The sequence below is a fragment of the Periplaneta americana genome, unplaced genomic scaffold (assembly GCF_040183065.1).
Source record: "Periplaneta americana isolate PAMFEO1 unplaced genomic scaffold, P.americana_PAMFEO1_priV1 scaffold_26, whole genome shotgun sequence".
NCBI lineage: Eukaryota > Metazoa > Arthropoda > Insecta > Blattodea > Blattidae > Periplaneta > Periplaneta americana.
This window is the reverse complement of record NW_027185507.1, coordinates 762,963-773,689: the sequence shown is the minus strand read 5'-3', so window position 1 is coordinate 773,689 and position 10,727 is coordinate 762,963. Positions and strand designations below refer to the sequence as shown.

The following is a 10,727-nucleotide window of genomic DNA, read 5'->3' as shown; positions in this document are numbered from 1 at the left end:
TCGCTGTCCAAAATATCCAAGGACTAATCTCATAACCTCCACCGATCCCACGCATGTCCCCATAGACACCCACAAACCAATACCGCCACCTATACCCAAACCATCACAGTCCGTCTTCAAACCAACACTACCCAAACCCGAATTGTCTTATGCGGATGCAGCTAAGACTATGACAACCAAGACAACCACTACAGACGATCCACCGACAGACAAAACAACCACGGAACAGCTGGTCGAGGGGGTTCTACGTTCTGCTATGCAGAAAATAGAATCCTACATTGACCTGCAACTAAACAGACTACAGGACGAAATAGTGACATTCACTATTTCCTTACTCACTACAGACACAAACCCCACGAAACGACACACGACACTTGCCACAGCCAACCAGGCAGCCAGACGGCTTCTACGGAAACGAGTAGCCCACCACTTTGTTGGTAACAGGTTATAGGGAAGATCAGGTAACTTGATACCCTAAGGGTGAAACCTAACCATTTTTCCCCCATTACTACAAATGCTAGTGGATTATGGTGATTTTCTAGTTTGAAGGTTGAATTTTCTTTTGCCAACTTCGTTTCGAATTTCGATACTGACAAATACTATAAATGGTAGTGATTTTGTAACCGGTATGTTGGCAGCTGAGGCAAATATCGACAATATTTGCCGGTACTGGAGTTCCATGAAATTAAAATTGTACTAGATTTCTCAGCCGGTTACTGGAAGATAGTGAAATTCGAACTTATTAATAATTAATTAATATTAGTATTAATATTAATACATAATAGTTATGTTATGTGTTGCGTTGTGGTTATAATTCAAGAATAGTCAGATAAGTACGAATGAATATAATATACTTGGGCGTGATAATGCACGTGGGTAATGGATAGAAATATTATTTCAAATTTTAATGAATTTCTTTCGTGTTTAGATTTTTATTACTATGTGAAAAAAATGAAATAGTATTGCAGTGACTCCTCCAAGGAAGAAAATGTGTGGCATTCAGAGTACGCTTCAGAAATCTGTAGTTCACGTGTATAATGAGTTGAAGAAAGAAGATAATTAAGAAGGAATTATGCTAACGGAGACAGCAATTTCAACCAGAATAGGACAATTATTAGGAGTAAGTATTCTTAAGCATACATTTCAAAGTGGTATTCAGTTTTAGGAGTTTGCACTAATAATTTCATGATTGTGGTCAAACAAAACAAATTTTTAGGTTAGGCCTAATGTTTAATCAAGTCAGTGATTTTCATATTGCCAAACTAAATACATTTAAGATACTGTAATACTGCAGTAGGTGATAGCTTAAATACATTTACAAATTAGACGAACAAGTAATCAAACAGCACGAAAGTAAATTTCCAGTTTTCTCTTTTGGTATTAAATTAACCGTTCAGATCACAATTTACATGCCACATCGGCCGAAGAAAATACAAGTCATATTGTAATTATTAACTTGATATTGCAGCAAATATTACATGAATGTTGGCCTGTTATGGTGCTTAAAAATAATTCAGTTTTATATAATAACTATATAACATACTCTATAAAGCATAGGAACGTTGACTCTGGCTGAATAATTTATTCATGACTGGTCTAAGTAATATTAAATATGGTGTTTCTTCAGAAAAGCTACCCCACCCAAAGTACTTGTTAAGATATAACACTCGAGAGGACGAGGACGCACTACTGGGAAACTAACCATTTCTCTTCGTCCTGGACCTCTCGCATGTTATATTGGTAATTAGTAACAAGTTTGAGGGAGGGACTACAACAATGCATTAGAATATACAGGTAAGTGTCAAAGGATTTTTGTGCTGAAAGTATTTGTGGCTGTGCACTAAAACCACGTGTTCATCACTATGTAAATATCACAGAAATCAATTAAACAAAATAAAATTATGCCTTCTTTGGTGTAGCTTTTCTGGAGAATTACCTAAATATTAGCCTACTTAAACCTATCGTAGACCCAACCTAACATGTTGATCATTTTCTATTCATATAGCTGTAAATGTTGGTATTATGCATGAATTTTATGATATAACAATTTTTAGAAGTATTATGTTATTGTTTGTTATTACAGCTTGGCTTAACTACAGCCACGAAAGTGATAAATTCACACAAGGGGACCCCACTCGTGACACCAGGAAAACATAGACTACGTAAACATCCAGTGACTGATGCTGATGATTTTACGAAAGATGCAATTGCGAGATTTATTTATGACAAGTTACATGAAGGTAGGGAAGTTACAGGAATTATTGTGTTGATTTATGCAATGTAATTCTGATATTAGTCATAGGCCTATGTATAAAAATATGGCATAATTTTCATTTACTGTTACAGGGGAAGTACTAACAGCAGCAAAAGTTCTGGAACATATGAATGATGATTATGAAACATATTTATTTAGAGTATCCTTATCATCGGTGAAAAAAATTTTGAAAGAGATGAAATTTCTATGGAGCAAAGGGGATCCTTATACACATGTATGAGAAAGTGATGTTATTCGTTTTTAAGAGAATATATAAGAAATGTGGAGCGTGAGAACCCTAAACCCGTAGTATTCTTGGATGAGACTTGGATTTTTATGAATGGTAAATTTCAATGTATTGTGAGACATTGAGTGATTGAATTTTTTACTAACAAATAGATTAACACTTATGTGGAATATGAAATTGCAATTAATATAGGCTACTAGTAATGAATTCAGGTGGGAACAACATGTTTTGCAATTAATAGTTTCATATTATAACTAGAGGTTAGTTATAAAATTCTTGAACGGTTTTCCTGTCTTTAAAATTTTTGTGTCTCTTAGAGTGTCAATGTGAATTGCTTTTCTCTCTCTGTTTTTTTAAGTATGATCACCCACTTATTCATGAAATAAACCAGGTGAAGTTTCCAGTGACATGAATGGTGTTATTCATAGACCAACAAATGAGGGTGGAAGATTAGATGCCGGAACGAAAGGTGGATTTATACTCGGTAAGTTATATTGATTTATATTTTACATAAATTTGGCAAGAGTAATTTTTTAAATCAGGGTACAAAAATATAAAAATTGGTGACTAAATAAAAACGTGGGAAAGCCTTTCACCAAAGAGGATCTCATGTCATGTCATGTCATGTCATGTTATGTTATGTTATGTTATGTTTTATTTTCTTTATTTAAATGCTGTGAATTCATGTGACGTAATTATATGCCCAGGTATAATTTTTATTGCAGGTGCTGATTTAATTTTTTCATGCAATTGAAAGAAAAGTCAGGACTACCATAGTGCTATGAATAGCCCTGTAGTTGAGAAGTGGGTGCAAACACAGTTGTTGACCTGAGAACATTAGGGCAATGCGTTATTGTCATGGATAGTGCTGCATATCATAGCAGACTTGTGAAAAATCAGCCAACAACAAAATGGAGGAAAGAACAGCTACTGGTGATTGCAACTGAATATAATAGATTTATTGTACTAAATGATAAGAGTTGTACTAATTGATAAGAGTTGATGGTGTGAAATCACCTTTTGATATAACATTGCAATATTAATTTCCATACTTCACAGTCATTATTATTATTATTATTATTATTATTATTATTATTATTATTATTATTATTATCTTTACTACTACTACTACTACTACTACTACTACTACTACTACTACTACTACTACTACTACTACTACTACTACTACTACTACTACTACTACTTATAGATGCTACTTTTTTCTTTCAGGTGAAATTGAATCTACATAAGAATCCTAAAACAACAGAGCCTTGCCAATTACTGTTCTGAAGCGGCCTTGTCTTATGTGTTGTGTCTATATACAATTAATTCTTTCAGTTTTTTTTCCCCTTTAATGTAATGAAGTTGTTGGTTGATTGATACCAAGTGTTCAGCAGTTGATGTCATTTGTTATCTTGCACTCCAATATTTAACCAGATGATTGAAAGCTGTGTAAAGTTAAACAGTCAAGACAATGATCCATATCTTCATTGAGATTTCAGAAATGGCATGGGGAGATTCTGAAATATCAGTTCTTTGTAAATATTTGAGACAATCATGGCCTGTGATAATATGAGTACTGCCACTGTAGATTTTCATAGAAGTTCAGTTATTAAATTAGGTGTATTATTTTTACTATGTATTGTACTATATTTTTGTTTCGCTTAATTGATGAATTATATATGCTGTAAATTGAATAGTAGACTGTAGGTCTATAGCTTAACTGATGAATTGTATGTGCTGTAAATTAAATAGTAGGCTGTATACCACAAGTGATGAATTGTTTATGCTTGTAATGTGAAGTAATTTGCATGATATTTATTATCAGTTTCTGTATATTTCAACTGATTGAATTGTTTATACTTTTAAATTGAATTAACTTGCTTGCTATGTATTATATTTTATAGCTTAACTGATGAATAATTGTTTAGGTTTGTCAATTTAATAATCTGAGTGCCATGTACTTCATATTTTTAGTGGAGCCACCAATGTAGCTTAGTCGGTAGACTCGTTGGCCTGCAAATTCAGAGCTGCACTCGAGGATAGTTTGGATCCCCCATTTGGTCTGATTAGTTGGTTTCTTCTGAGGATTTTCCTCCATCGTGGAGCAGACGCCGGATGGCCTATTGCAATTTTTTCATTTGCTTTAGAATCATTCCGATTTTTGTTACCACATTGTCATGTTCTGATCTTGTTATTCTTTTAACAGTGTGGTAAGATGCAGGTATAGATAACCTTACAGTAATTTTGCTACCTTTCAGCTACCTCATTACCTCCCACTCCATAAAGTTCATGGATCCACGGAAGTACCAGTCGTCGATGTAATTCGACCATTTTGCTTAAAATATTAAAACACTGTAAAATATTGAGATTTCATGCTGTTACGTCCATTACTGCAGCAAGAACATCTGATTTTGAATCTGATAGTATGACAGCCTTCTCAGATTTATGAAGTCGATACTGGAGATTTTGTAAGCTTAAAAGTGTATCTAAATTTTCACTATCAAAATTAGTCAGTGTTTGAAGTTAGTTAGTTAGTTAGTTAGTTAGTGGCGTTTAAAAAGGGCGCGTCAGCTACTATGGCTATTTGCGCCCTTATCTAAAATCTTTCACTAAACACAAACACAATACAATAACCAGAATGTTTAAAAAGCTAAAAAGCGTTGTCACGGTTAAAATGGGGCAAACAAGTGTTTGAATATAATTCCCTGTAAAAGGGAATATACTGGTATTGTACTACAACACCACTACATCTATGGCTTGGTAAACAGGATCCATCTATAAAAAATACTGTATGTAGTCACTCACTGACCAGATCATTTATCGTTTCTAATGATTTTTAAAATGTCTGGAGAAGTATCACATTTCTTAACATCATCTGTTAAAGTTAACTTATATACTATTCATTTTGAAATAACTTGGGATTGTGTTTTATTAGTAAAGTTTCCCTTAATTGAGCAAGTTTGAGTTCTTCAAGTAGAGTCAAAAAGTCTGTTGGGATTTTGGCTCAGTTTATTAATATTTGTGGACTGTGATTTTTTGTTCTAGACAACCATATTATCTGCAAATGATGAGATTATCATAAGATCTATTTCTTTAGTTAGACCATCGACATTAATATTGGAAAATGTATTCCTGAAAACAACAATGTGGGAAGCCCAGATGAATCTGTCTCTATTTACATATTTGTGACAATGAATCATATAATCAAGTCACTGACCCAGTGTAACACTTTATCATGGACACCCTAAGTTTGCAATTTCTTAAGTGATTTATATCTACAGAGCCATATGATCCTTGAAAATAAATTAAAATTGTTAAGTTGTTTTGTTTTCTGTTTAAAATATCTTTAATATCTTGACTAAAATTTAAAATCTGTCCATTTGTTTAATGCAATTCTCTAAAGTCAACCCAATAAAATGAAAGTTAGTTACTAGATTCCAGGAACCAATTCAATCTATGAAATCATCTCTTCCATAATTTTGGCTATCATACTAGTAAGTGGTATCTGTCGATAACTCGAAAAGATATTAGTTGAATAATTGCTTTTCAAAATTGATGTTATGATAGATTTTCTCCAGACAGATATTGTATTTTAGATGAGATTACAAGATAAAAGTAGTGAGTTTGCTTGTTTGCCAACATGTTTAAGAAAATCAGCATGTGTATTGTCTGGACTTGGAGATGTTTTGGGTCTTATGTTATTAAATTAATAGTAATATTCAGTTCTTGATTAAATATTGTTATATAAAGTAGATAGTAGATTTAATATTTCTTTCAGTTTTTCCTTAATAGTCTGACGTACACAGATAAAACTAACAACCACACCACCAACTAATCTAATAGAAATTAAAATATTATTAAATGTAGAAAAAGTAATTAAAATTATAAATACACGTAATAAACCATAACCCCCTAATTTCAACAATATACTATTTTATTCCCTTTTACAACTTGTAGATAATTATTAATTATAGTTATTACTTATTAGCATAATATTTATTGAACTTATTGGCTATTTCACTTCGTTTGAAAGATGTTATTGTGTACAAAAAGCATTTTTTGATGATCGTTTCATGCTGTATGTTGTGTATAAATCTATGATTTCTGGCCATCTGTTCTGTGTAATCCATCTTTTGTATAGAATTAATAAAATATTCTTTTGGCAGTAATTATTTTATTAATTGAGTATTTAATTTTCACCAGCTCACATTTCTTGAATCATTTGCTTTTTCTTATTTAAATTTAGGACACAAGAGCCAAAAAGAGACTTCACAGTTATGTATCATACATTTTTTCAATGACAGACGTGGAGTTGCAGAAATAATAAGTGTAAGTGTAGCATTATTAAGCAATTTACAAACAAATGAAATCTTTAAAAAGGTATCTAGAAGTGAAATTACTTATGGCTTTTAAGGACCAAAATTATTTTTGTAAGTTGATTTATTATTATTTCAGTTTTAGCCTAGTTGTATTATCCATTTCCTTACTAATTTCAAAAGATAATCAGAAGTTCATTCGAATTCCAACCAAAAGTCAATTGGTTATTAATTTATCTACCTTTAGGAAGTACAGTATATGTACGCTGGAATCTTTGAAGTGAAGTGACAATAATTTAATTGGTCTTGGAACAGATTTGATTCTTGAATATTATATACTATACTTTGTTGTATATTTACGTCTAGTAACCTATTAATGCTAATACTAATAATAATGTAAAGGAATAAAAGAATAGAACATAGCAATACATTTCTCATTATTATTGAAACTATTTAGAATAACCTTCCAACATTAAGGTAAAGTACTGTGAGTAAAGAAGTCATTCAGTACATAGGATCGTGATTTTACTACATGTGGTGATATCTGGTAACAGTTGGCAACACTGACAAGGCGGAAATATTTGCTGTTTGGGAACTGAACTTACGTGATCCTCACTATACGAGTCTCCCTAGCGCCACTACAAAAACGTGACTAGGACAGAACTGACCAGAGCACTGGACTCTCCACCTCTCATTAACATCTGCGGGGCATGGTGCTAACTTCACTTCATTCATTCACTCACAATTCAACTGATAGCGTGCACATTTTTCATATAATCATTTACAGGGGAAATACACTACGGTTAGATGAGAGGGCAAACGGCTTATAGCTGGGTACCTCGATCTAAAGTTAGCGAATTGCATGTCGAGGAACCAATGGAGGCATGGGATGCTTACCCTGCCTGCCATTTTAAACATCATTCATTCTTTCTTCGTCCCCTTTCATTCGTTCGTTCGCACGTGTTCGTCACAGCAACACCCGTTTCTTGAAGAATGTAGAAGTGCGGGGGGAAATGTCGCTGTCGTTGTCATAGCAACCACCCTAACATAGAAGAACAAAATAACATTTTAAATCTGAGAATCATCGCCTCGTCGCTGCCGCTCGAGGAACTGAGACGTGAACAGCGGGAATATTGAAACAGCCTGGCGATGCTTACTTGACATTTATTGATTTATAGCGCTGTAGTTTTTAAATTGGATAATTTAATACATGAAATATAAATCAAGTGGCTCGCAAAATAACAAGTGAAATGTTCTTCACCTTCTTCATTCGAATGGCCGCTACTGCTATACAGTAGAACCTCGCTAGTTCGAACCAATTGGAACAGGGACCTGTTCGGATTATCGAAATTTGGGATTAAGTGAGGGACAGGAATGCAAGTAGGGAAACCACGCCTTATCCATCCCCTCCCCACCCCTCACTGATCACCCTCTGTTCAGTTTCATGGTCGGAAGAAGCTTAGGCTACAGCTTATCATAAAATTATAGCAATCAAGAACTTACATTCATTCATTAGTGATAAAATAAGTTGTAGTACTGCATATACCTGTATAACCTGTTTCATATTTACTTTTAAATATTTACGAAGACTTTCGGCATTTTTTTAGTTTTCCATTGTTCTCTTCTGTTCTCTGTTCCATTCCAGCTTGGGCTGATTAGTTGGTTGGTTTTGTCCGAGATTTTCCCCAACCGTAAGGCGAATGTCAGGTAATCTGTGGGGAATACTCGAGCTCATTTCGCCAAATACCATCTCGCTATCACCAATTCCATCAACACTAAATAACCTAGTAGTTGATACGGTGTCGTTAAATAACCAAATAAAACAAGAGTATTATATTATTCCTTGAACGTAGCTCAGACGGCTGAGACGCTTACCAGCCGATTCGGAGTGCGCTCGGGAGTGGGTTCGATTCCTGCTTGGGCTGATTACCTGATTGGGTTTTTACAGAGATTTTTCCCAACCGTAAAGTGAATGTCAGTTAATCTATGGCGAAACCTCTACTTCATTTCGCCGAATATTATCTCGCCATCACCAATTCCATCGAAGGTAAATAACCTCGTAGTTGATACAGCGTCGTTAAATAAACAATTAAAAAAACTTTCCAAACAAATTCTAGAATGCGCGAGAACTTGGATCCGAGAGTGGAACTGTGGACTCATCTGAGAGAGCAGGCTCGTAGGGACAGGACGTGCACGGGTCCGGGGCTGTGGTGCCTCCCCTCTCTCTGAGGACCACGTCCGGATTGATCCCCAAATCCTCATGAATGACGTCCGAGTGGATTCCAGATTTGATTTCTACCTATGTTTACTTAACGTCCGAGTTGATTCCCTTTGCCTGTATAGAGTCAGCGAGAGGGTGATGTTTACATAATGTCTGTGTTGCTAACTTCTGCCTGTAGACTGTAGAGGGCCAGCGAGGGGTGGTGTTTGCCTGTCGTATGTTGAGGACTTTAGTGCTGCAGTAATCTGTGATCATGGAATATAAGTAGGGGGCGGATGTTGATGAAAAGTCATCCTCTTATTTTTCACACTAGGACGATGACTATTAATATGGAAATCCTTCCTGTGTTAATATCAACGTAAAAAAGAATTTCTTATAGGCCTATTGCATTTTTTGATGTTTTTGAACTGATACGTCAATTTTATATTTTTCTCGGCATTTATTGGTCATTTTTAATACTTTGAAGAACTTTTAGATCATTTGGAATCAGTGGCAATTTCTCTTAAGGAGCACAGGAGCAGTGCACCACCTCTTCAAATAACACGTGTTTTATAAGTCATATCAATGAGCTGCAGTAGACTGTGTGAGCGACATAATTCTTTATTATAATACAGTGAAACCTGTTCAAGACGGAAGTGACACGGTCCTAATTTTTTTTCCGTTGTGGACAGGTTTCCGTATTATTCAGGTGTGACATTAAAATGGAATATTTTGTCATTTATATACATGAAAAACAAAATGGCATGCCGCAAACTGCAAGAAGTACAAAATATTCCATTTAACGCTTTCTGTCGCTCATTACGTTTGTGAATCATCTTGATTAAAATCTCATATTCTGTATAAATATTATCGTGACTCACTCATTAATCATTAAACATTACTAAAGTTTACTAATCTCATTCTATTTAATATCTAACACTATACTCTAATACCGTACTGCATATCACTGCACATTATTAATTAATTGGACTAGGCGTCATCTATTAGAAGCCTTGAATTCTGGTTTATTTAATTTCTTTCCCAGTTCAATAGCTTGCTTTGCAGAATAGATCCAGAAATTGGCTTGTTCTTTGAAAGGTCGTGAAGAACCCACTCCCACAACAGTTCATTTATTTCCACATAAACAGTTGCCTTCTGGTTCCTTTTGTGTCACCAATATTGGCCGCACACCACTCACTCATTATGATCTTTATTTTTTAAAGTGTCACACCTGAGTTTTCCACAACTCTACTTCTATATTATTTCATATAGACTTTGTTTCTAATTTTCCTTTATCTCGATAACTTTTACTTCATCACTTAATGTTAATGCCAGATTTTATGCAACTTTTTTTTTTACCTGGAAATTACTATACTTGCGTTCTGTTTAGCTACGACAGTATACGGGTATGAATCATTGAAAATCTTTGAAGGGACTCGTGTGCCTAGTCAACAGGGTAATAAAATTTATGACCGACGGACCAACACACCCTCGTACCCTCGTTGCAAAGAAAACTTGTTTTTATCTTAGTGACCTACATATTTCGTATATTCCTTGAAATTACACGCTGTTTCAAAATATAGTTACAAAATATAGTGCGTCCAAAATATTGTTTCCGTTTTGAACAGTAGCAGACAGTTTCCGTTTCCGCGTTGGACAGTTTCCGTTTTATTCAGGAAAAATTACACATAATACATACAAATTTCG

At 34.4% G+C, this 10,727-nt stretch overlaps 1 long non-coding RNA gene across 1 annotated transcript; it reads left to right on the top strand.

Annotated features, from left to right (window-relative positions):
* Positions 1-451: 451 nt before the first annotated feature.
* LOC138693959 (uncharacterized) lies at positions 452-6,688 on the top strand. Its single transcript, XR_011330641.1, has 6 exons — positions 452-1,120; positions 2,084-2,240; positions 2,347-2,597; positions 2,860-2,985; positions 3,227-3,434; positions 3,732-6,688. It is a non-coding gene; the product is annotated as an uncharacterized lncRNA (long non-coding RNA).
* The last annotated feature ends 4,039 nt before the right edge of the window (positions 6,689-10,727 follow it).